This window comes from Dermacentor albipictus, chromosome 6 (genome assembly GCF_038994185.2).
Source record: "Dermacentor albipictus isolate Rhodes 1998 colony chromosome 6, USDA_Dalb.pri_finalv2, whole genome shotgun sequence".
In the NCBI taxonomy this organism is placed as follows: domain Eukaryota; kingdom Metazoa; phylum Arthropoda; class Arachnida; order Ixodida; family Ixodidae; genus Dermacentor; species Dermacentor albipictus.
In genome coordinates this window covers 117,251,452-117,278,027 of record NC_091826.1, presented here as the reverse complement: position 1 = coordinate 117,278,027, position 26,576 = coordinate 117,251,452, and the positions used below count along the sequence as shown (strand labels likewise).

Sequence of the window (26,576 nt, the reverse complement as noted above, 5' to 3'; positions counted from 1 at the left end):
TATTCTACCAGCATGTTTCATTTAGCACTCCTACAATCGACGCTAGAGTTGCCAAATGGTTGTTCACCAGTGAGCTTTCTCCCCGCTTTAGCATTGAAGTCGCCAATTACTTCAGTATTCTGTGTTTTTACTTTTCTCATCGCTAATTCAATATCTTCATATAAGCCATCTTGTTGAGCAGCATTTTGACTGGATGTTGGAGCATAGGCTTGTACTGCCTTTAATCTCTTGATTTTATTAGGTTCATTACAAATACCGCTACCCTCTCATTATTTCTGTAGAATTTGTCATAGTTTCCCGCTATCTCCTTATGAATTAGGAATCCTACCCCATCCTACTTCTTGTCTGGAAGACATCTATAGCCGAGGACGTGGCCGTTATTCAGCACTGCATAGGCCTCAACAGTTCTTCCGATCTCGTTAAGGCCAATGATATGCCAAACAATGACTCATAATGCCTCAAAGAGTCCTGCTAAGCTAGCCTCACTCAACAGAGCTCGCGTGTTAAAGGTTGCCAGGGTCGCTTATCATTGGCGGCTTCTACGGGTTCAGATATTGTTAGCACCCTCTGCTGCGTTACCTGTCTGACCGCTTCTTTGGTCAGGTGCTCCGCAGCTGTAGGCGACTGAGGGCCATGGGTTAATTGTAGGAATCATAAAGGAGAGACTGGCCGAATACTGCACCAGGGAGGCCAATTCGTGTTCCGGTTAAGGAGCGTCTTTATTGAAGCTTAATGAAGTTTCCTAATTTCGGTATACTTGGATTAGTAGTGCCCCGCCCACTCTGGGCATCTTTTGCCGGTGTCAGGCGTTCCTCCAAGCCTGCAGATGCAGTGAACTGGAGGAGGAGGGAAAATACAAGCTCGCTATCGTCTGATAAAAGAAAATGTCATTGAAGGATCCGAACTTCCTATTATGGCAACTGAGCACACTACGTAGCTCAATCAGGAAATCCCGCAGGCGGCGAGGCTACCTTATTGTCGAAAAGTACGGCCCAGATGGGGCTAGGTGCCCAAGAGATTTCTTGGTTTATCCGCAATCGGCGTGTTTTGCTGATCGCCATATGTTGCACGATATAGTGTCAATTCTCAGGGGTCCTAACATCGTGGTTCGAAATCTGACGCACGCATGGGGCCTTGAAAGCTCCTAGGTAGAGTATATATTCTCGGCGGAATTGAACAGCCCCTAAAACGCGTGGCAATAAAAGTAAGAAAAAGGAAAAAATGTTTCAGCGTGTACTGAGATGCACGATATATTTTCGGCGAATTTCAAGACCACTTTAAACAGCACGCAACCATCGGAAAATTCTTTCCGAACGAGACAGGACTGATACTGAAGGGCCGCCCAAGGCTGAGGCATGACGTGGGAGTAGCATGCATTGGCAGAGACTTTCGCTCAAGGGGCCCATCCTCCGAATCAGAATCAGAAACTGAATTTATTGTTAGAATTTGGGTCAAATTACACGTATTTAGTATGCAGGAGGAGGCCCATAGTCAAAGACTGTATCGGCACTTCCTGTACAAGAATAGTTATGATAATTGACAACCCAAAGCAACAGTAGCATATAATAAGGTAATGATGCGAGACTGGCCGCCAAAAAGCATGGTTCTCAGCCGCTCCAAAATAGGCGACCTTGGAAGCGGCCTTGCCCTTCGGTTCGAAAGCGATTACACGACGGCTCCTTTAAGCTATAGTGTATGCGTGTGCGATCAGTTATACATTGTTGGTAGACAAGGCGTGGGGAAGATATTCACATGACATATGCGATGCACTTGCAATGCTTGCATTTTAGCCGTTGCGAACACATGCTCTGGATCTACAGGAGTAAAAATGGAAACCCACCAAAACGAATATAGGTGCAAAAATAGAAGTAATAAATTGACGCAACCATCACCTTCTTTAGTTGATGAAAATTAGTATGTGAATTTTGCAACTGCTTTAAAGTTCACATACTTTGCAATGCGATACTGCAAACCTTCTCATCATTTTTTCTCTTTCTATTGCGCGACAGTTTTTTTTTGGGGGGGGGGGGTGGAAGAGGGGGTATCACTCGAAAGCCAGTGCAAGGCATAGCAGTAGTGTCGGTCTAAGTGAGTTTCATTTATCTTAAACGTCTGAAAACGTGTTTGAATTATCTGCGGTATACGGGGTTTCTGCTGATCGCGGCCGGTGGTACGACAAAGAATTTCTCAGTGGTTCTATCATCGAGGCTTCGTAGTCTCCAGTACGCATGCGGCCATGAACGCGGCTACATTCACGATATATTTCGGGGAATTTGAACAGTACTTAAAACGTGGGAAAAAAAGTAAGCAAAATGAAAAATGTCTCAGCGCTTACCGAGATGCACGATATATCCACAGAAACCTAAATTATTCATGTGTGTTGCCCTGTAAAGGGTGCACCGCCGGAGATATGATTGTGCTGAGGCAAAGCTACCTCATTTCGAAAATATAGTAAGTTTTCAAGGATAAAACAGCGCTCGCGCACGGCGATGGTGCCCAGAAGGCAGCAGGAATCGTGTCCACGAGAAGAGAGCATCAGTCCCACAGTAGGTAACATTAATGTTACGGGCGTAAGTAGCTCCAATCAACGAAAATCAACCACATTGCACCATTGACCACATCGTCTCCGAATATTATCCCCTGGCCACTTGCTGAAGAAGAGAGATCGCTCAGCCATATGTCTAAAAAGACAAAGTCTACGTATGCAAAACAACGTCGACACAATTGCACGTTCAATAATAATAAGAAATGAAATGAGGGAGTAATGAATACGAAAGCCGAGACGGAAAGATACAGAATACAGGGATGCAATCAACATTTACCCAACCAATCATTAGAACCCCCATGCTTGCCCCGTGTTCGGTGACCTTTTCTTCTTCAGCGTCTACAATTCATTGGCACTATCTTTTTCTTCGTCTTTTTGCTGCCCGGCGCTCTCCCAATGGTGGTATAGGCCGTTCAACATTCAATTATTTTCCGAAGTCTGGAGATTGTCGTCATCATCATCACTTTTCTCTTGAGGGATAATGGCAACCTGCTGCAGATGATCGGAGAATGCCTGCCAAACGCACCCCAGCCCATTCTTATTCTTCTGATTATTTCCGTCTCATGGTCCGGATCCGCCATCACTACCTGCCCTGGGTAGATGTATTCCCCCACAACTTCCAGTGCCTCGCTACCTATTGTAAATTGCTGTTCTTTTCCGAGACTGTTAAACATTACTTTAGTTTTCAGCAGATTAATGTTTAGACCCACTATTCTGCTTTGCCTCTCCAGGTCAGTGAGCATGCATTGCAATTGGTCCCCTGAGTTACTAAGCAACGCAATATCATCAGCGAATCGCAAGTTACTAAGGTATTCTCCATTAACTTTTATCCCCAATTCTCCCCAAATCAAGTCTGAATACCTCATGTAAACACGCTGTGATTAGCATTGGAGAGATCGTATCTCCCTGCCTGACGCCTTTCTTGATTGGCATTTTGTTGCGCTCATTATGGAGGACTACGCTGGCTGTGGAGCCGCTATAGATATATTTCAGTATTTTTACATACGGCTCGTCTACACCCTGTATCCGTAATGCCTCTATGACAGCTGAGGTTTCGGCAGAATCAAACGCTTTCTCGTAATCAATGAAAGCTCTATGTAAGGGTTGGGTATATCCCGCACATTTCTCTATCACCTCATTGATAGTGTGAATATGGTCTCTTGTTGAGTAGTCTTTACGGAATCCTGCCTGGTCCTTTGGTTGACAGAAGTCTAAGGTGTTCCTGATTCTATTTGCGACTACCTTAGTAAATAGTTTGTAGGCAACTGACAGTAAGCTAATCGGTGTATAATTTTTCTAGTATTTAGCGTCCGCTTTCATATGGATGAGGATTATGTTAGCGTTCTTCCAAGATTCCGGTATGCTCGAGGTCATGACGCATTGCGCATACAGGGTGGCCAATTTCTCTAGAACAATCTGCCCACCATCCTTCAACAAATCTGCTGTTACCTGATCCTCCCCAGCTGCCTTCCCCCTTTGCCTAGCTCCCAAGGATTTCTTTACTTCTTCCGGCGTTACCTGTGGGATTCAAATTCCTCTAGACTATTCTTTTTTCCATTATCGTCGTGGGTGCCACTGGTACTGTATAAATCTCTATAGGACTCCTCGGCCACTTGGACTATCTCATCCATATTTGTAATGATATTGCCGGCTTTGTCTCTTAACGCATACATCTGATTCTTGCCAATTCCTAGTTTCTTCTTCACTGCTTTTAGGATTAGTCCATTCCTGAGAGCATGTTCAATTCTATCCATATTATACCTCCTCATGTCAGCTGTCTTACGCTTGTTGTTTAACTTCAGAAGTTCTGCCAGTTCTCTTCTAGCTGTAGGGTTGGAGGCTTTCATACATTGGCGTTTCTTGATCAGATCTTTCGTCTCCTACGATAGCTTATTGATATCCTGTCTAACGCAGTTACCACTGATTTCTATTGCACACTTATTTATGCTCAATTATGCCCACAAGATTGTCGTTCATTGCTTCAACGCTCAGGTCCTCTTCCTGAGTTAACGCCGAATACCTGTTCTGTAGCTTGATCGGGAATTCTTCTACTTTTCATCTTACCGCTAACTCATTGATGGGCTTCTTATGTAGCGATTTCTTGCGTTCCCTCCTCAGGTCTAAGCTAGTTCAAGTTCTTACCATGCTTTGGTCATTGCAGCGCACCTTGCTGTGCACGTCCACATCCTAAATGATGCCAGCGTTAGCGCAGAGTATGAGGTCTATATCGTTTCTGGTCTCGCCGTTCGGGCTCCTTTCACGACCACTTTCGGCTATCCCGCTTGCGGAAGAAGGTATTCCTTATCCGCATATAATATTTTGTCCTGCAAACTCTACTAATAACTCTCCCCTGCTATTCCTACTGCCTATGCCAGGTTCATATTCCAATAGCGGCCTGTCCGGAGTCAGGGATTCTTAGCACCACCCTCTGCTGCTTCGTAGGTCTGACCACCGCCGTTGTCAGTTGCTTCGCAGCTGCTGGGGACTGAGGGCCGGGGTTTATTGTTGTGTTCATATAGGAGGTTGTGGCGAAATACTGCACCAGGGTCGCCAATCCTGCTCTGGTGTGGGAGTGCGTTACCGGTTCTGGTCACGTTGATCAGGCCACCCTCCAGGCATGTTTATGCAATTTCATCAACACACGGACTTTTCTTTTCTTCTTTTTTTAATCTGGTGGCAAATTGCGTGGCACTGGGATTCGAACCACGGACCTCTTTCAGGCGAGGCACGTGTTATACCTCAACGCCACCACTGCAACACTGCAGCAGATTGTGCTGGCGCTTAAAAGGTGATAGGGTGGTGACGCAGGCGTTGTCCATGCGATTTGCGCCAGTGATGTGCTTCCCTCGTGGCGGTTCATGATAGCGATAAGAAGGCGCAGCGTCAGCACAATCGGCTAAAGGCTATGTTCGTTTGTATGCGGAATGTTTGGGAGCCCTGCTATCATGCCGCACAAGCGAGCATGCCACGTTGTATTTGGTTTATTTTTATGTCGCGGGCATCCGCAGGAAGGAGAAAAACACTGATACGAATTTAATGGAATGAGTCAAAAAATAATATGTCTGTCTTTTAAATCGTGATTTAAATGGATGATGACGATGTTTTTACGTGCTGGCAGGTTCTCTTCAAATATTATTAAACATGTCTTGGCTCTCCACAGTAAATGAAACTAAATGACATTTGGTGCTTTACGCGTAAAAACCGCGATCTGACTTTAAGGCACGCCGAGGTGAGGGTCTCCGGAATAATTCCAACCAGCTGTGTACCCCTGTCTCTAAGTGCAGAGGTGTTATCGCAGTTTTCCCCCCAACGAAACGCGGCTGCCGATGCCGGAGCTCTTTCTCGAAACCTCGACCGTAGCATCCAACACCATAGGCACTAAGCAACGACGGCCGCTTTCAGAGGAAAGTAAGCCGTGAGTTTGTCATGTGCTGTGCGCTGGCCCTGTGCAAATCCATTTTAGGGGGCGGGGTGGAGTAAGACAGTAGATCGGTACGTCTCCACTGTGTCCGCGAAAGGTCCTCCTTTTCTGACAAGAAGAGACTTGGTGAACCAATTACCCGGCTAATTACGTATATTATCTAAACATTTACTTTTGCATTTATTTAAGTGTGAGGCTCCTGACGGTAGACTTAGAACTGTTATTTCGTTCCACAAAACTTGGCTTTTAATCAGTTTTAGCGCGTTATATTCGGTGTAATTATTTTGTTTTTGCATGTCGCAAAGGTAGCACGCAAAATTCTAAATATTCCGTGCCAGTACGGACCCATTCGCTGCGAGGCCATTGGCCCCAATATTGATAATAAAGAACCGAATCCGTTCATTTTTTCACTCAGTAACGAACAGTTTATTACGCAGTCAACGCCTTTCGCCTGAAGCTCCCGATCAACGGATGGCAAGGTCAACAACCACAGCTTGGCAATTTTCAGGCTTTTGCCGAGATACATTGAGATCTTGGTCAACCGGGAACGGAAGCCCTGCTGAGATGGCCGCTACTATCGCGCGCTGGTGACGCCCGAACATCGGTCAGAGGAGAGGGGACTGAGAGATGACAAAGATAATAAGGAAGAGAGTAGGCCCAGCTGGTGGTTCTGCGTTCAGCAGACCCCTTACTGTCTATGCAAGGGCACTTGCTTCCTTTATATTACCGGAGCGTATGACAACGTTAAGCGCCTCATTCAGTGCTATCTTCTGGAGGAAGAAGGCTTGAGTAACGACTTAGGCAATGCTGTCATCTCTAAACGACTAAGAAACAAGTGCCCTTTATCCCCGCTATTCTTTATGATGCGCATGGTAAGGATAGAAAGGGCGCTAGAAGGAGCGAACATTGGGTTTATTCTCTCCTACGTAAGGCGAGAGATTAAAGGCTACTCAACCATAGACCACATTCACACTATCAATCAGGTGATAGAGAAATTTGTGGAATATAACCAACCCTTATATATGTATTTGGTTCATTACGAGAAAGCGTTAGATTCAGTCGAAATATCAGCATTCATGGATGCATTACGGAATCGGGATGTAAACCAGCCGTATGTAAAAATACTAAAAGATATGTATAGTGGCTCCCCAGCCACTGTAGTCCTCCACAAAGAAAGCAACAAAATCCCAATAAAGAAAGCGTCAGTTAGGGATTTACCATCTCTCCAATGCTATTCACGGCATTTTACAGGAGGCATTTATAGACCTTGATAGGGAAGAATTGGGGATAAGAGTTATTCGAGAACACCTTAGTAACTTGCAATTCACTGATGATATTGCCTTGTTTAGTAACTCAGGGAACCAATTGCAATGCATGGTCAGTGACCTAGAGAGGCAAAGCAGAAGGGTGGGTCTGAAAGTTATTCTCCAGAAAACTAAAGGAATGTTTAACAGTCTTGGAAGAGAGCAGCACTTTACGATAAGTAGTGAGGCACTGGAAGTGGTAAGGGTATACATCTGCTTAGGAAAGGTAGTGACCGTAAATCTGGATCATGGGACTGAAGTAATGAGAAGAATAAGAATGGGCTAGAGTGCGTTTGGCAGGCATTCTCAGATAATCAACAGAAGGCGGACATTATCCCTCAAGAGAAAAGTGTATAACAGCTGTGTCTTACCAGTACTCAAGTACGGGGCAGAAACCTGGAAGCTTACGAAAAAGGTTCTACTTTAATTGAAGACGATTCAATGAGCTATGGAAGAAGAATGATCTGTGTTACGTTAAGGGACAAGAATACAGCAGATTGGATGAGGGAAGAAACGCGAGTTAATGATATCTTAGTTAAAATCAAGAAAAGTAAATGGACATCGGCAGGGCGTGTAATGAGGAGGGAAGATAGCCGGTGGTCTTTAAGGGTTACGGACTGGCTTCAAAGAGAATAGAAGCGTAGCAGGGGGCGGGAGAAAGTTGGCTGCACGAAGGAGATTAACAAGTTTGGAGGGACACATGTCCACAATTAGCACATGACCGGGGTAGTTGGAGAAGTATGGGAGAGGCCTTGGCCCTGCAGTGGGCGTCGCCAGGATGATGGCGGTGATGATGACCTAAGGCGGGCACGATTATAGAGCAGCAGCTCCCAATTTTTTTTCATGCCGACGACATTGTGTTGCTCGCTGACAGGCAAATTTATATGAAACGTCTGGCTAATGTCTTCGACAGGTGAAGTGGAATATTTGTATTGAAGTTTAGCGTTAAAAAATTTGGTAATATGTATGGCATTAAAAAGAAGTGAACAGACACTGTCAATACAGGACAGTGGTATGCCTCGGGTAAGGGAATGCAAATACCCAGGTGTATACCGTAACGATGGCAATATATAAAAGGAAACAAAAAAATCAATACCAAAATGTGCTGGAGCGCAATATTATGCCTGGACGTCAACCAGTGCGCATGTGCAACACGCCCACTTCTTATGTCAGTGCTCCTTATAAACCCGGCTGCGTTTCGGAATAAAGTGCTTTTTGTTACCTGCTACTCGTCTGGCTTACATGGCGTCAGAATTGGGCACGGCAGTTAGTTCCTGCCCATGCGGCAAGTTTTGCCATAGGATCCCAGCGTAGCAGCAGTATTAATTCCCATGAACGAAGCAAGGGCTCATCCGGAACGAGAACCACAAGCCACAACGATGACTTCGACTCTGCTACCACCAACCAAGCCACTCGACGTTACTGCCGCTATTTTCCACAACTGCAAAATCTGGAAAAGTGAGTTCGAACTTTTTGCATCAGCGACAAGGCTGAGTCTACAGCCCCAGGATGTTCAGACCGCTACATTTTTAATGACTATCGGTGAAGATGCAAGGCCTGTTTTCCGCACCTTAAATTTTGAAAACGGGAAGCAGAATGGTCGCAAAGTATTAATGCAGAAGTTTGAAGAACATTACGGACCAGTTACAAGTCTCACCTACAACGAGTTTCGGTTTGGTTCCAGGAGCCAGCGCGAAGACGAATCATTTAACGAATGGCTCACAGAACTGAAGACTGTAGCTGCGCACTGTGAATTTGGCGAGATTGAAGGTAAACTTCTACGCAGTAGAATAATCCTTGGAATAAGAGACTAAGAATTGCAGCAGAGACTTATTTCTGAAAATCCGAACTACGCAAGAACGGCTGAGATTTGCCGTGCTAAAGAACAGAGCAAAGGACAGGTCGCTGAAATGTGAGGCAACCAGGGCGGCAGCACTTCTTTTGAATCGGAAATCAACATTGACGCTGTAAAAGCAAAGAGTGCCACCTGCCCAAAATGTGGCTTACAACATCACAAAAGCGGCAAGATGCCCAGCAATTGGGAGGTATTGCAAAAATTGTAATGGCCGAGACCATTATGCTAGTTTATGCCGCACACGAAGCTCGAAAACACGGCCAGAAAGACGGCACATGCGGCAGGTGGAAATGGCTGGTGACGAAGATGGGCTGATGACGAGACATACTTCTTTAAAGCGTTGAAAGTTCAAGCGATCACGAGTGACGAACACTGGGTGTCAGTGTTAAATGTGGCTAGTATCATGACCAAATGTAAGATAGACACAGGGACGAACTGTTGTGTTCTGCCAGAAACGGTCTTTTGAAAGTTGCCCGCGCCGCCTGCGCAGAACTGTTACGCAACCTTGCGTACGTTTTTCTGCCACACAGAACAAGCAATCGGAAAGATAATCCTGCTCGTTTCTAATAAGACTCGATGCACCGAGGTCACGTTTTTAGTTGTTGTCCATGATGTACCAGTTACATTAGGCGGACACGTCGCTAAGAAACTGGGCCTGATAAAACGCATAGATGCCGTCAACGAACTGTCCGAGATCCTCGTATCTGGCTTTGAAGACATCTTCCAGGGCATAGGACAACTTGAGGGCGTCGCCTATCGCCTGCACCTGAAGCCCGATGTACGACCAACCATAAAACCAGCGATGAGAATTCCCGTCGCCCTCCAATGGCCCGTGAAAGTGAAGCCCGACGAGATGGAACGCGATGGCGTCATTGCAAAGATGACAGAGCCTTGCTCGTCGTCTAGCTATATGGTCGTAGTACTGAAAAAGGATAAGATACGCATATGCTTGGATCCTTCCGACTCAAACAAGGCGATTTTGCGGGAGCATTACCATGTGCCTACATTGGAAGACGTACTGCCGCGGCTGCAAGGAGCCAAATATTTTTCCACCCATGATGCAGCGTCAGGGTTCTGGCAATTAACCCTCGATGAAGAAAGTTGCACCATAAGCACGCCGTTCGGAAGGTACAGATTTCTGCGCATGTCATTCGGCTTCACATCAGCACCAGAGGTCTTTCAACGCAACATGCGCGAGGTCGCTGAAGCTTGGCTGGTGTAGCTGTCGCAATGGACAATATATTGATCTGGGAAAAGACAAGGCAGGAGCAGGACACGAACTTCACCGCTTTGCTTGAACGCTATGGGGAACGTAATCTAAAGCTCTATAAAAAGTGCTAATTCTTGCAGGCCAGTGTACGTTACATGGGCCACCCCCTCACCGCAGAAGGGCTGTCACTGGACCCAGACAGAATTCACGACATCCTGCAAGTTCCACCGTCAAAGAACCGTTAGGAGCTTCAAGTTTTTCTTGGAATGATAAAGTTTGTGTCTCGATTTATCCCAAACCTGTCAGTCGCATCTGCACCTACTCGGGAGCTATTTAAGAAGGACATCGCTTGGACGCGGACGGGAAGTGCAGGAAAACAGTTTCCAAAACTTACGAGCTAGTCTTGCCACAGCACCAGTCCTAGCATACTTTGACCAGTCCAAGCCAGTGAAACTGTCCGTGGACGCGAGCCAGTATGGTGTCGTAGCAGTCATTTTGCAAGATGATCACTCCATTGCATATTCGTCCCGCTCCTTAAATGCCACACAACAGCGGTATGCACAAATTTAATAGGAAACCCCAGCCATAGTTCATGGCTGCATGAAATGCAAGGACTACATACTCGGTCAACCACTGGTCACGGTAGAATCAGACCACCGACCACTGGAATCGATTTTCAAGAAGCCTCTTTGGGATTGCCCACTTCGCCTTCAACGCAGGCGCCTCACGCTTCAAAGATTCCATATCAGCGTGATATACAAACCAGGAAAGGAACTGTCTTTGGCCGACGCACTTTACCGCTTTCCTTGCAAAATAGAGCCGGTGGATGAAACAGAGCACTTTCAAGTCAATGTTGTTTCTTCGTTACCTTTTTCAGATGAACAGCTGCTCAGTATCAGTAAGGAGACTGATAAGGACACCCTCATGACTGAACTCTGCAGTTACGCGGGTACAGAGTGGCCCAAAAGCAAGCAGCAGCTCCCGGATGCCTTAAAGCCATACTGGAGCTACCGTGATAAGCTACACATCGAGGATGGGCTGCTTCTTAGAAGCAACAAAGTTTTAATTCCTCCGTCAAAACGCAAGGAAGTTCTTGGCCTGCTCCACGCTTCACATTGTGGCGAAGACAAAATGAAGGCGAGAGCAAGACAGGAAATATAATGGCCAAACATGAACGCCAACATTTCTGATGTAGTGAAGTCAAGCGCAGTTTGCGAGAAGTACAAAAGAAGGAATGCAAGGCTGCCCATGCTGAGCCACGAACTACCGAGTTTGCCATGGCAGGTTGTTGGGGTCGATCTTTTTCACCACGAAGACAATTATTACCTCATAGTGGTAGATTCTTACTCGTTTCTCTTCGAGGTTCGCAAGCTTAATCGGACTACCGCTGCAACTGTAATCAATGCAAGTGCAGAAATCTTCGCGACACATGGCACTCCCGCCAAACTGTGCACTGACCGCGGCCCTCCTTTAATCACTGCAACATTTCAAGCATTCACAGGTCAATTTAATATCAGCCACACCACTTCTAGCCCGTGCCACCCGCGCGCCAACGGCTTGGCAGAGCGTGCCATTCAGGAAGATAAACATCTGCTAAAAATTGCCCGTTTTCCACCCTTGAATTTTACAGTGCATTGTTGGAGTGGCGGAATACTCCAAGGGACGAACAGTTGTAGTCGCCAGCTCAAAGGTTCATGGGACGTCACACCAGAAGCAAACTCCCGGTTCTCAACTGCCACCTGGAGCCCAAGACGATACCAACGGAAGCAGTTCGTCAGCGAATACAAGAAATACGACATAACAGTGTCCCTACTACAACAAAACAACACGGGCTTTGCCAGACCTTCGTAGCGGAAACATAGTGTCCGTATACGACATCCACAGCAGAACGACCCACAACGACATACGTATACGATACCCACAACGTCCGTGTACGACAGCCACAGCAGAACGACCCACAACGACATACGTATACGATACCCACAACGTCCGTGTACGACACCCACCACGTGGGCCCCGGCCGTGGTAATTGGTCCTGCAGGGCCACCGCGATCCTACTTAGTGGCTACAGGCAGTGGACAGCAGTTACGCCATACAAGAGAGCATCTCAGGGCCACAGAAGCTGCTCAGCCTTCTGAATCAGAAGCAGAAACCCGAAGACAGGCTGTGCCAAGTACTCCAGCAGACGCAATTCAAGCCCCACTTCGAAGAAGTGAACGGGTACGCCAAGAGCCGTAACGTTATCAACTTCCAGAACGTAAACAGCAAAGCAATCCTTGTTTGCAAATGAAAATGTTCATCGATGTTCCTTCTTTTTTCGTTTTTTTTCAAAGAAGGGAAGATGTACTGGAGCGCAATATTATGCCTGGAAGTCAACCAGTGCGCATGTGCAACACGCGCACTACTTATCGCACTGCTCCTTATATACCCGGCAGCGTTTCGGAATAAAGTGCTTTTTGTTGCGTGCTACTCGTCTGGCTTACACAAAGGAGAAGGGAAATGCGGCCGCGATGTAGCACAGAGAGCAATGGGAGTACAATAGGTATGAGGTGCTCCGGGGTATGTCGAAAGTTGTAGTTGTTCCAGGACTTGCATTTAGAAATGCCGTTCTTTGCTTGAGATCAGAGGAACAATCGCAACCTGATGGCAACTTCAGATCAATAGAGCGCCTCGTATTGGGCGCTCGCGGGAAAACCTTTAATAAGTTGTACTGCAACGTGATATGGCCGAGACAAGACTTGAAATTGGGGAAGCTCAGAGTAAAATTGCTATCGGAGAACGACTGACAGATATAAAAGCACGGACATCGGTTAGGATAGTGTTAATATATTTGTACAAGAAAGAATTGTTTACTCACAGTGAACGTAAGAAATGGCAATATGGCAACAGGGAACGTCAAAAAAAGAGGTAGAGAGGCTGGAATAATCTCATGCGGGGCGGCAATGGAAAACAAAACGGCTATGAGTAACTACTGAAAAAGTAAAAAAAAACTAATGTAGGAAAGAAATAATTTTGGATAATGCCACAGCACGCTCTTTACTTTTCGAAGCGAGATCAGGCTGCGTTAGGATACGTTAGGACGCGTGATTAGAAAGCGTGAAAGACCAAGCAAGAGGAAATATATTCTTTCTGCAGTGAAGCTAGGGAAACGATGGAGTATGTTTTATTAGAATGTGAAGATATATACTCGGCTGTTAGCTTAAGCAATCCTGTCCTGTTTGTAGCACTTCTGTTCAAGGATAGCAGAGGGAAAGTAAACATGTCCGCAACAGTGATTATTAGAAGGCTATTCGAGGTTTGGTGGCAGAAACTTAGGCAGACCACAAACAACGCAGGCCTACAATAACAAATTTCCCACTATTGGTTCAGATAGCTTGATGCTGGGAACCTCTTGTGTGTCAAAAAAATCAACTAGCTGACACATTCGGAAATATAAGGAAAGAAGCTGAGTGGCGCTACCCACCGCCCTGCTTCAAAGGGGAAGCTCACGGCATACATCCATCCACCCATCTCATATGCTCGCATTGGTGTGAAGGCTTCTCCTTACAATTGTACACTCAAGATGTCCGGTAATGTGTGCAGTGTCTTCCGCGGGCATTTTTTGAAAAAGTGCGTGGAAGTTATAGACTGCTAGAAAAACATGGTTACTAGACTGCTAGAAAAACATGGTTTTGCAGAAATTTGTGCTGTGCCTAATAAATGCAAAGAAAGCATGCTTTCTTTACATCATTGTTTTTTCTAAGTGTGTATGGGTTCTGTAAATGGGCCTTGGCAACTAAATAAAAAATCAAACCATCAGGTAATACAAAATGCCACGTAACAGTGGTCCCATTAGAATGATACACAACAATCGCACAAGGGCCACCATGGTACCAAAAACAAATGAAAGCGCCTTGTCATCTGCTGTCGAACGGTGGTTGCGTACTGCATCTGAGAACAATGCTTCAGGAGTAGCGCAAAATAGAGCTCGGAATCTTGCACTTACATTTTCGTTATTGCCGGTAACTTCAGTTGGTGGAATGTCTGGATGGATTATGACAAGAAGGTCGATGTACCCTCCGTCCGTTTCATCGATGCTTTGTCTATTCGCATTGCAGAAGACCTCAAATAAGCCTTTTTCGGGAAGTAGACGCTCATACATGACAATGTCGGCCTCTGTAAGAAACCAGAAAAATGAAAGTAAACTACAATTTGCTCGCGGATATACCCAGCAGTTTTCGCCAAAAACCTCTAAGCTTCATTCACTGCATGGTAACCACGCTGGTGCAGTTTTATTTGCAACAACTATTGGATACCAAGTAGCTTTGAACTCTAGGTGTATCTAGCAAAAAATGCACAAGGAGAAATTATTCATTAAGATACTAATAGAACCCGACAATGCGACAATGTATAGCTCTACAAAAGTGCCCTGGTTGTAATTGTATAAATTTTGCAAAAGCGCCTGCAATAAAAGAAAAATGTTAAGGCTACTGTCACACGTAGTAACGGCGGCGCAGCGGTTTCAGCAGCGACTTTTTTGGGCGAATTCCCGTGACCTCGGCTAAATGATGAAGTGCTATTCACCGTGAACGGGCTCGTTTAATATTTCCATCAACAAGTGAAAACTGAAAGGCGCAATAGCAAAAGAACAGAAATAGCTAACAGCTCCACGATGAATGGCGCCTAAAAAAACAATGTGTACAAGTTCTGTATGGTTATCATAGAGAGGTGAAATGACTGGGGCTGACACACATTCCGAACGATCGCTGCCTGAACAACATGATGCACTTATCTCGCCCCATACCACGGAGACGAAGAGCATGGTGTTTATGCGCACCGCAGCAACATAGGGTTAATAAGGGTGAACGAACGTTAGGTGAACGTTATCGACGTGTTGTACGCACACATTCAAGCGCAACGCACACCCGTTTCCAGAAGAATTAATCATGTTTAACATAATACCAATATTCACAGAGAGATATGGCTGGCATAGCTAAGTGAACACTATTAGGCGAGATCGCCATTCTGCCTTTTTATTGAGATAACAAATATTTGGACCCTCCAGTTCGCATTTTTGCCGGCGCCGTCACTGTGATGTCCCGTATAAAGTCCTAGGCCGATAACAGTGTCGCCGCACGTCATATGGTCAATGTGCGAGTGCAAGCACGCGATGGCAGCCGACGGTCACGGCTCAATCTGGCGCGCGCAAAGAAAGCGGAGAGAAAGAGCTCCGTCTTCCGTCGTGCGGAAGAAGGTGGGCTTTTGTGAGTTAGAGGGGGGGGGGGGGGGGGGCGGCGTTGTGTTTCTGCTTCATGTGCGCCTTTCGCGACCGGATTCAAGGGTAACTGACGATCGCGGCTCAATCTCGCACACCATATATGCAGGAAAGCAAGTACAGGAAGCTCGGGAAGTGCGTACTTTGCATGGCCGCGCGGCGTGGCGCACGCCACATCTTCAAAGCGACCTGGAGACCGCTCATACCTTTGTGCGCTTTGTCTGTTCTCGCGAGTTTTCAGTGACGCAATAGACGAAGAACGCTTCGCTCGCTGCTACTGCTGCCGCTCTTGCTTTACGGAGCAAGAAAGATTTAGGAGTGGAAACTCCACTGTTTGCGGCGACGAGAAAAGGTCACAAGCCCGCGGAGGCGTTATCGTGCCAGCGGCGACTCGCGGCCTGGAAAGAAATTACCGCCGTTGAGAGCGCGCCGAAGCCGCCTGCCCGGGCGGCGCTGCATATTTTTTTCGCTGCGACTTCTATGACGCACCGCATGGCGCCGCCACTGTATACGGCCCCGGCGGCACATACAACAATTGTGACCTTACCTGGTCGCCCGCGCTCGCTCGCGCTGACGGGAGTTTCACCTCCTAAATGTCTTACTCCGTGTCTTGCTCGCACGAGCATTTCGACCGCGAGTTTCCGCGTTCATTGATTGTGATGTCTTCATGTTTGCGTGTGGTCGCTGATATAATGCCTGTTACTTCAGTTAGCAACCAAATGTTTCTAAGTTTGTACAGCATACTCCCTTGTATACATCTCCCCTGTATCCGCAAAAGCTCCTTTTCCGCCATGAGAAGAATTGATGATTATAATGATGATGATGATGATGATGATGATGATGATGATGATGATGATGATGATGGTGGTGGTGGTGGTGGTGGTGGTGATGATGCTGATGATGTGTGTGAAGTTTTATGGTGCAAGGGCCAGGTTTGGCCAAAGAGCGCCAAGCCAATGGTAATTATATCAAAGTCTAGCAATATATTACGAGGAACTAATGGTATGGGGCTGTAAAGGGGCCTAAAAGATGGCCACTGTAAAGTGTGTAAGAGCTACATGTAATAAAACTATGACAAAAACTATGAAGTGTGCCAAGGACGCGAAAGGTGCATTGTAAAAGAGTTGCGATGTACGATTGATCATTTGGATAAAAATTCGAAAAGCACTACTGCCCTAACAGATTCCTTGAAGCGCAAGGACCTGAAGGCGTGTGCTGTACAAAGACTAATATCACAGCACCATCCTCTGTACAGAGGATGTGCTACGAAACATTTAGGCTATTCACATGCAAGACCACATCTTTCAAGAAATCCAGCATAGGTTTGGTGGTAAAAAGGGCTTCTTTGCCTATAAACATAGCAGGATGGAAAGGGAGACAATAACGGTATGCTAGAGGACAATGTTTCCTTCTTTCTCTTTCGGCTTCCCGACACTCAACGAGGACGTGGAGGACGGTGAACCTTTCACCACATCTACCACAGGTGGGAGGGTCGTTTCCAGTAAGCAGAAAATTGTGAGTACCATATGTGTGTCCTCTCCTGAGTCTACAGAATAGGACATCAGTCCATATTGTTTTTGTAACGGGGGGCCAGAAAGCTGTCCTTGGCTTAATCAAATGGAGCTTATTATTTGTTTCATTGTCCCACAAGTGTTGCCAGTGGCTTCACAGATTCTTCCGTAAGAGGCTTCAGATCTATGACAGGGACAGCAGCCGTAGGAATAATAGCTTGCAAGGTGATTGATGTAGCCATTTTGTCAGCTAGTACATTCCCCTCGATGCCTCTATGGCCAGGTACCCAGCATATAATGAGATGCTGGTTAGACATATACGCTCTACAGAGAATGGAATAGAGCTTAGTAAGTACGGGGTTTCTGTGTTTACAGAGTGACTTCAAGGCTTTTACGACGCTTAAGGAGTCTGTAAATATAATTGTTTTTTGAAGATTTGATTTTCTGATATGTTTCACAGCCGACAATAGTGCATGGGCCTCAGCCCTAAATATACTCGTTTCAGGGTGCAGTACACGGGATTCCGAGAAGGATGGACCAACGGCTGCGTAGGACAACCCGGCATGCGACTTAGAAACGTCTGTGTAAATCTCTGTGCACGGGTAATTGTACTGGAGCTCCAAGAAATGCATTTTGATATGTGTCTCTAGCGCATTTTTAGTGACCTTTACAAAGGATGTGTCACACTCTATCAGCTGCCACTGTCATGGCGGTAATATTTTCGCTGGAGCCATAAGACAATGTTCGAGCACCGGAACACCCATTTCCTCACTAAGGTTTCTTGCACGCAAAGAGAACGGCCTTCTCGCTGCAGGTAGGTTATTGAAGAGTATGGCAGCGGTCATATCCTTTGTGCATGAATAAGAGGGATGTTCGCGGTTTGAATTTATTTTAAGGAAATATGTAAAACTGCTATATGATCTCTGTAGATGGAGTGACCATACATTTGCTTCTACATAACGGCTTTGTACGGGGCTTGTCCTGAAGGATCCGGTCGCGAGGCGGATTCCTAAATGATGGACAGGGTCCAACATCTTTAAAGCATTTGGTGTAGCGGACTGATAATACTATAGAGCCGTAGTCAAGACGTGAGCCGACAAGACACCTATAGAAGTTCAAAAGACATTTTCTGTCACTGCCCCAAGTTGTGCTTGATAGAAGTTTCAATAAGTTCATTGTTTTAAGACAATTAGCCTTCAAGTATTTAATATGCGGGATGAATGTCAGTTTCGAGTCCAATATGATGCCGAGGAACTTGTGCTCGGCACTTACGGGTAATCTGCTACCCGAGAGCTAAATAACAGGACATGGTACTGTTCCTCTCTTCGTAAAAAGAACGCATGTACTTTTCTGTGGGCTCAACCTGAAACCGTTTTCTTCAGCCCATTTCGCCACTTTATTTAAGGCATGCTGGACATGGCGTTCGCAGATAGTTAAGTTGCATGATCTAAAACCAAGCTGCACATCATCTACATATGCAGAGTATGACATCGTTCGTGGGACAGCCATGCCTAAGGAATTCATTTTCACAATAAATAGTGTGCAGCTTAGCACACCACCTTGTGGAACACCAGTTCCCAGGGTGAAAGACCTCGACAAGGCATGGCCGACCCTTACACGAAATGTGCGGTTAGAAAGGTAATTTTCGATGATACACAGCATAAAGCCGCGGATACCCATAGTGGAAAGGTCTCGGATAATACCAAAGCGCCATGTGGTATCATATGCTTTCTCCAAATCAAGAAATACGGAGAAGAAAAACTGTTTGTGTATTAAGGCATCCCTTATATTTGCCTCAATACGGACCACGGGGTATGCCTTCTCTAAAGCCACGCTGTAAGGATCTAATTGTCCGTTGCTTTCAAGGCGATATACTAAGCGTCGGTTTATCATTTTTTTCAAAAAGCTTGCAAAGGCAGCTTGTCAAAGCGATAGGTCTGTAACTACTAGGCAAGGACGGGTCCTTGCCTTGTTTGAGTATAGGTATTAGAGCTTCTTTCCAAGAAGATGGAATATATCGGGCCACCACATGACACTATAAAGTGAGAGGAGTGTTTTCTGTGTTTCAGGGTGGAGGGACTTGATCATTCTATATATGATACGGTCACCACCTGGTGCTGAGCTGTTGCAATATGCAAGAGAAGTTTTAAGCTCAGCTAAACTGAACGGGCGGTTGTAATCTTCATAATGGTCACATTTCCTATCAAGGGGCTGTCGCTCTGCACGTTCCTTGAACTTGAGGAATGATTGCGTGGAATGAGATTCACTGGAGATATAGGCAAAGTGTTCACTCATACCGTCTGCCTGGTCTTCCAGGCCATCTCCTTGGGTACTTATTAAGGGAAGTGGGTTCGTCTCCCAGCCTTTCAGTTTATTTACCCTATTCCACACCTTTGTTTCATCTTTGTATGAATTTATCCCAGATATGTAACGCTCCCAGCTCTCTCTCTCTTTTCACGTCGACGTGTTCTCCTGCCTTGTGATTTAACCTATTTAAAATTAATAAGATTTTCAGCTGTTGGAGAACTGCGAAGCTATCCCCAAGGTTTGTTTTGATTTTTGCGTGCTTTTCGAGATTCGTCATTCCACCATGGGATGCGACCGTTCTTTGCCAGTTCGTTAAATTGTTTAATGCATTTCGTTACAGCGTCAATAATAAAACCAGTTAGGTATGCCACAGCATCGTCTATATTAAAATCAGAAATGTCGTCTACGCCTAAATATGTCAGTTCTCAAAACAGTTCCCAGTTTGCCGATTCGAGGTTCCATCGAGGGAAATGGGGCGAGCATGTATCCGGTTTTGTTAGATTTAATGTAATTCGGAAGTGGTCACTCACAGGGGGGTTCTTGAGAACAGACCACTCCAGGTACGGAAATGATGAGGTCGAAGCTATGCTCAAGTCTATGGACGAGTATGTTTTATGTGTAACATTGTAGTACGTTGGTTCTATACAATAAACATGCACCTGAAGAAAACAGAAAATTTTATATCAGGCGCCCACGCGCATCGGAACGCGTGTTACCCAACAGGGGGTTATGTGCATTTAGGTCACCAACGACTGTAAATGGCGGAGGAAGTTCATCAATGAAGCTTTCGAACTGTTTTAGTAAGTTGACAAGAAGGAGAGACGTACACCGAACTAACCGTGATTAGCTTACCGAATAGCACAGCTCGTACTGCAACTGCCTCGAGGGGGGTCCGGAGATTTATTTGCTGACATGATACGCCTTTATCGACTATTATGGCTACACCCCCCGACGAGGTGAGTGCATCATCACGGTCTTTGCGGGAAATGGCATATTTCCTTAGAAAGTTCGTGTGTGTTAATTTTAGACATGCCTCTTGAACACACAGCAACTTGGGATTGTGTTTGTGTAGGAGTTCTCTAATGTCGTGGAGGTTATGGAGAAGTCCTCTCACATTCCATTGTAGTATTTGTGTATCCATTATGCTATATATGTTGGGTGCTGTGTGTTGAAGAGATGAGGATTAGCTCACGGGCCTTTTTCAGGCGCCTTGACGGGCGTTTTTTCTCTTTTGGAGCGATCGAGAGTGCCTCGCCGCTCCTTAGGCGCTAGTGGCGCCGGCTTGCTGGTGGTTGTGTCCATCACCTCCTGCGAGGCGCTGGACACGCGCTCTTCCGAGGGCTTTGTTTGGCGTGAAGGCATCGGTACGTTGGACGAGGCCTTTGAGGTCACCTGCCTGGAGGTAGATGGCCCCGTCTGCTGTGTTGGCGTAGCAGCGCTAGCTGCAGCCACGGGGGGGGGGGGGGGGCGTGATGGCATCGCTGCCGCCTCACTGGTTGCACTGGTTGTGGGACGGTCAGCCGCCGGAGACCATTGTGGCGCTGCCCCCTGACACGCCACTTCGGTAAAGGTGTTCTTTGGCAGGAAGGACAACCGCCTGCGTGCTTCCTTAAAACTTCTATTTTCCTTTACTTTGATCGTTATAATCTCTCTCTTTTTTCCAAGATGGGCACGACCGCGAGTACGCGGCGTGCTCCCCATCACAGTTCACACAGTGGAGAGTGTTTTCACACGATTCAGCGGAGTGCTCATGAGCACTGCATTTTGCACAGGTTTGGCGGCCGCGGCAGTTCAATGAGCTGTGGCCAAATCGTAGGCACATAAAACATCTCAGAGGGTTTGGGACATATTGTCTGACCCGGAGCTGCACACATCCTGTCTCAATACTCTCAGGGAGCACACTTGAACCAAAGGTAGGAATTAGATGTTTTGTTTTGATCTCTTTTCCATCGCGCCTTAGCAGAATTCTCTTAACATTGCTTACGCTTTGATCGCTCCAGCCTTCTAATAGTTCAGCGTCCGTAAGCTCCATCAGGTCATCATCCGAAACTACACCACGGGTGGTGTTCATCGTGCGGTGCGGGGTAACTGTCACTGGGACAGCTCCAAATGATAGAAGGTTAGGCAGTTTCTCGTGTTGTTTTTTGTCGCGGAGCTCCAAAATGAGATCACCGCTAGCAATCTTTGATGCTTTATAACCTGGTCCAAATGCCTGAGTTAGGGTTTTTGAAACAACAAAAGGTGAGACTGTTCATGCTTGTTTTCCTTGTTTTTCAGAATGGATTGCATGAAATCGCGGGAAAGTTTCTTTTTGGCGTCCAAAAACTTCAAAGATTTCTTCGGTGGGCCCCCTTTTCAGGGAGCGATCACATAGTGGAGGGAAAGAACTAACCATAAGTGGGAGTGTATGTTTCGGCAGTAGCGCCAGCCACCCACCGTGGAGCCCAACAAGGGGACGCTGCAGGGCCTTAAAAACAGGGCCTACAAATGCCAGCTGTACGCTGCCACTATAACCAAATATGACATAACCCAGGTTGGCTACTCACACAAGGTTAACCCTTCCTGCCAGGAAGATCGGAAGTAATAAAGAAATGAGAAGGAGACAGGAACGATGAAAATCAGAGAAAGACGAAGGCTGGAGGGAGAGAGACACAGGAAAAGGCAACTACCGATTTCCCCCGGGTGGGTCAGTCTGGGGGTGCCATCTATGTGAAGCAGAGGCCAAAGGGATGTGTTGCCTCCGCCGGGGGCCTTAAAGGTCCAAACACCCAGCATCAACGCAACCCCCAGGATCGCCCTTTCCCCAGACACGGCTAAGCCACGCATGGCTACACGCGGGAGGGTCCGACCCTCGTGTGCTCGGGTACGTGGTATCGCAACACACCAAATGCCTGCTGACGCAGACGCCCCTGCGGGGATGAGAAGAATTGATTAATTAAAGCGGCCAATTAAAAATGTTGTTGAACCATTTCTTTTACTTTTTTTATTTAAGGGCCAGGTTTTTGATGGCAAAACTGTTATTTACTCCCATAAAACATGCCTTTGAGTCGTTTTTAGCTTTTCGTGTTCGGCGAATTATATATTTTTTGCCGCAATCGTAGCGCACAAACTACTAAATAATCCGCGCCTGTAAGTACCCATTCGCTGCAAGACCAGTGGCCCCAAAAGTGATTTGAAGGAACCGACTACGCTCACTGCCTTACTCGGCAACCACCTGCTCAATAGTTAGGCAACGACTGTCGCCTGAAACAGGTCACTGTCAGCGGAGGCCGCGGCGAGCACTCGCAGCTTGGCCAACGGAGAGGAGGAAGGCCTGACGAGATGGCCGCTAATGTCTCACCCGCTGCTGACGCCCGAACATCGGGCAGCAGTGAAGGGAATGAGGAGAGGGGTCCGAGAGATGACAAATATAAGAAGAAAGTGTGTGGGTCCAGCTGATAGCTTTGGAATGTGTCGACCCCCTTACCTTCTATGTAAGGGCACTTCCTTCCTTCGCATTACCAGAACCTATCACAACGTCAAGCACCTCATTCTGTGCGATATTCTTGGGCAAGAAGGCTTAGGCAACGAGCGTACACGACTTTTTTGAGGGAGATTTAGCAAGATAATACTATTTGCGTTGATTGAGAAGGGATGACGAGCAAGGAGAATGTTGATATATCCAAAGGACTAAGAAAAGGGTGCCCGCTGTTGTTTATGGTGCACATGGTAAGGATGTAAAGGGCGCTAGAAGGAGTGAACATGAGGCTTAATCTCCCGTTTCTATACAGATGTGCACGATAAGTAGCAGCTTCCAGTTTTTTTTATGCGGACGGCATTGTGTTGATAGCTAAGATACAAAGTGATCTCCAACTTCTAACTAATAACAATGAACAAGAAGGGAAGAATTTAGGTCTCAAAATTTACCGTTAAAAATTACGTGGTATGTTAACAATTAAAACAGTGAACACACTGTTGATACAGGGCCAGGAAGTACCTCGCATAAAACAATACAAATACAATAATATATGGATAACCGAAATCAGTAAATATATGGAAACACAGGAAAACCAATAACAGTAAAGGGGAAAAGAAATTCGGCCCCCTTAAACACAGAGCGCTATGGGGATACAATATGTAGGAGGTGCTCCAGGGTATGTGGAAAGGAATAATCGTTCCAAGACTTACATTACTGAATGCGGTTGTTCGCTTGTAGTCAAGGGCACAATCAGGACTCGATAGGAACCAAAGGTCGGTGGGACATCTCCCATTGGATGCTCACGGCAAAACTACAAATGAAGCTGTGCAGGGTGATATGGGCTGGACTAGTTTTGAAGTGAGGAAGCTCAGAGTAACATTGATTGTGAAGAGCGACTAAGGAATATGGAAGAAAGTAAATGGGCTGGGACAGTGATCACATGCTTCTACAGGAAAAACATTGATTCACAATGGAGGAAAATAACTAATAAGCCTACCAGCAAATATGCGATTGGCATGGTGAGCAACATGGCAACAAAGAATGTCAAGCATAAAGTCAGAGAAGCTGAGACAACCTCGTGGGTAATGGCAAATGGAAAAGAAGCCTGCTATGAGAACCTCTTTAACAGGAAAAACGAAAATGAGGAAATAAACAATTGAGGTTAATTTAAATGGAAGACTTTACTTTTCAATGCAGGATCAGGATGGTTAACGAGCTTTAGAGCGCTTAGTTATAAAGCACGAAACACCAAGCTAGACGAAGCATGTGCTTGCAGTCGTGAAGCTAGGGAAACAACGGAACATATTTTATTAGAATGTAAAGATATCTGCTCAGCGGTCGATTTAGGCACTTCTGGCCTCTTTGAAGCCCTATCGTTCAGGGATAGCAGGGGAAGAGTAAACATGTCCGCAACAATGATTAGTAAAACGTTGTTTTAGGTTGGTGACAGGCTTCTTGTTCCAAGGATGAACGTGATGCTTGTGTTTATGTTGCTCTCATAGGATTTGGCTAGACAGCTCGTTAATGCAATGGGTCTATAGCCGCTAGGGGATGCTACAGGTTTACCAGATTTTAGAAAAGGCACTACTACGGCGTTTTTGCTATCTAGGCATTACCCCAGACTCCCATATCTTTTCGGAAAATTTAAGTGCCTCCACGGATGCTTGAGACAGGTGCGCCAGCATTGTGTAGTGGACGAGTTCTAGACCTGTTGCCGTTTTTTGACAGAAAGAGAGAACTCTGTTCAATTCTTGTAATGTAAGGACGTTATTATAAATTTCTTTTGAAGCCCCAGTAGTGTGCAGTATCTCTTTCTCGGCAGACTCTTTAAATTTTAAGAATGCATTTGAGTAGTTTGCTGAGCTGGAGACGTTATAAAAGTGTTCACCAAATGAGTCGGCCTGGTCCTGTAGTGTTGTTTGTTTGTCTCGACATGTAAATAGTGGTATTGTGTATGATTAGTACTCTCCTTTAGGTTCCTCACCTGTTCCCACATTCGTTTTGATGTGACTGTACTATTGGTTGAAGATATGTATTTTGCCATGACGATTTCTCTGCCTTTCTTCGGATAAATCATGCTTCGGCTTTGGCCTGTTTCAAATTTAAAAGATTGCTACAAGTGGCGCACCTCCGTACGATTCCCGAGGCCTTATTTTGTTCTTCTTTGGCTTCAGTACACCCATTTGTCCAGCAGGGATTTAGCTTTTTGCGCACAATACAGGATGACTGGCGTATTGTCTTTTCTGCCACTGAGATAATAACCCCTGTGATATTTTTGTTAAGTTCGTCAACACTTTGCTCTGGTGAAGACATCTTCCGATTTCGAGTTCTCCATAAAAAACGGTCAGTTAGCGAACTGTAATTCTTATCGGCGGTGCCTTGTGTTGAAGGTTCGTGGTGATGATAAGAGTTTGATGACTGCTATGTGGTCGCTACCATATGAAGTGTCGAGGGCTTCGCATTTAAGATCCCTAAAAAGAGATGGTGAGCAAGAAGCCAAATCTAAACAACTAAAAGAGCGAGAAGTCTGCGAAAAGTAGCCGGTGCACCTGTGTTTAAAAGGCAGATGTCATTGGACGGAATAACATATTAGACCAGTTGCCCTCTTTGGTCAGTTTAGACAATGCCCCAAAGAGTACAGTGACCATTAAAATCCCCTACTAAAACGAATGGCTCCGGTAACTGATCTATTTTCTAAGTGTTTAGTAGTAAAATGGGTGTGGGGTGTAATATACCGTGAGCAAATGGCGATGGTTTCGTCAGACAGAAAGATGACGGTTACGCCCTCGAAAGATGTATTCAATTGGACATTTCGAGTAGGAGTGCCGCTCTGCACGACTATAGCGACTCCTCCTGACGAAGCGGCTGGAACATTAGCAGTCCCTTCGAACAACGGTCAAACCTTTGAAAATTTGACTATTTTTCGGACCGAGATTCGTTTCCTGAAGACACACTGAAACTGGTGAAAAGGTGTTGATACGTCTTTGGTGTCACCTATATTGTGTATAAGACCTCTCCAATTACAATGTACAATGAAAGCCATGGTTGTGAAATGGAAAATGTAATGATGTGTGTAAACTTAAAAATTAAAGACGCAATGCGATAGGGAACAATACACGTTTGATGGACGGTAACCATTCAGGTTATCTGTCCCTTTTTCGACACAGTTACAAGGAGTTTGTTCTTCTTAGAGCGCTCAGGAGAACGCTGTTCCTTTGGCGTCGATGACGCCGGGGTTTTCGCGTCGACCTCCATCTTCTTCTCCGAGGCGCTGGAGGGTCGAAAGCCAGGCGCCGAGACCCGCATCTCCGGCATTGGCGTTTGGTGTAGTGTTGGGACCCGCGGAACAGCTGCCTGCCTCTTGGATGATGGTGGAGCAGCACCAGCTGCTGCCACCAAGGAGGTGGATTCACTTGCTACGGGACCACTGCCTGTGACCGCCATAGATTCCTGAGACCGATGTGGTGCTGCCCCCTGCCGCGCTATATTGGTATAAGTTGCTAGAGGTAAGACTGAAAGCTTGTTCCTCGTTTCGAAAAATGAAATCTTCTCTTTTATTGTTACGGCAATAACCTCTTTCTCCTTCTTCCAAAAGGGACATGATGGTGAATATGCTCGATGATCCCTGTCCCGGTGCGGCATTATTCGATTCGGTAAAGCACCGATCAACGGGCGCCAAAGGGTCGCCGCAATAGGAGCCGACGTGAAAGAG

General features: G+C 46.1%; 1 protein-coding gene across 9 annotated transcripts in view; it reads right to left on the bottom strand.

The window, feature by feature from the left end:
- The window catches only part of LOC135916263 (uncharacterized), a 303,600-nt gene that overhangs the window by 263,606 nt on the left and 13,418 nt on the right, over nucleotides 1-26,576 (bottom strand). For all 9 annotated transcript variants that reach the window (XM_070520992.1, XM_070520999.1, XM_070521000.1 and 6 more), the window contains exon 4: nucleotides 14,321-14,490. The gene's annotated coding sequence lies outside the window, so the exon portion shown is untranslated. The remainder of the gene's footprint in view (nucleotides 1-14,320; nucleotides 14,491-26,576) is intronic.